At 51.0% G+C, this 816-nt stretch overlaps 1 protein-coding gene across 1 annotated transcript in view; it reads left to right on the top strand.

Annotated features, from left to right (window-relative positions):
• The window catches only part of ATRAID (all-trans retinoic acid induced differentiation factor), a 5,226-nt gene that overhangs the window by 3,666 nt on the left and 744 nt on the right, over positions 1-816 (top strand). The window lies entirely within an intron of this gene.

Below are 816 nucleotides of genomic sequence, written 5' to 3'. Positions count from 1 at the left end.
CTCCGCCTTCCGAGTAGCCGGAATTACAGGCATGCGCTACCACGCCCGGCTGATTTTCTGATTTATTGTAGAGATGAGGTCTTGCTGCCCAGGCGGGTCTCGAACCCGCAGGCTCAGGCAATCCACTCACCTCAGCCTCCCAAAGGCGCGGGATTACAGGCTGAGCTACCAAGCCCAGCTTTATTTTATTTCTTTTTGAGTTGGAGTCTCACTCTGTCGCCCAGACTGGAGTGCAGTGGCCGCTCCCAGCCACCGCAGCCTCGACCTGCTGGGCTCCGGTGATCCTTCCGCCTCAGCCTTCCAAGTAACCGGAATTACAGGCATGCGCTATCACGCCCGGCTGATTTTTTGATTTATTGTAGAGATGAAGTCTTGCTGCCCAGGCAGGTCTCGAACCCACGGGCTCAGGCAATCCACTCACCTCAGCCTCCCAAAGGCGTGGGATTACAGGCTGAGCCACCGAGCCCGGCTCGAGTCCGGTTTTAAGTGCTATTTGTTAAGAGTTCTGAGACTCTAGCCCCTTGGAAAGAAAAGGTCTTAAAATATACTATTTTTAATATTCGTATTGTCTACAGTCTTTTTTCTACCTTTGACCTAGAAATTATTGAGATAATCTAAGTTGAAATAGGTAATTGAGAAACATACCTTGCCAAGCACAGTGGCTCACACCTGTCATCCCAGCACTTTGGGAGGCAGAAGCAAGATAACTGCCTGAGCCCGGTGTCCAAGAGCAGCCTGGACAACATGGTGAGCCCTCATCTCTCGATAAGTCAAAAAAAAAAAAAAATTAGCTAGCCGGGCTCGGTGGCTCAGCCT

This window comes from Carlito syrichta, unplaced genomic scaffold (assembly GCF_000164805.1).
Source record: "Carlito syrichta isolate Samal-C Ts95f unplaced genomic scaffold, Tarsius_syrichta-2.0.1 Scaffold143181, whole genome shotgun sequence".
Classification (NCBI taxonomy): domain Eukaryota; kingdom Metazoa; phylum Chordata; class Mammalia; order Primates; family Tarsiidae; genus Carlito; species Carlito syrichta.
Note: the sequence above shows the minus strand (reverse complement) of the source record. Positions and strands in the feature narration are given on the sequence as shown.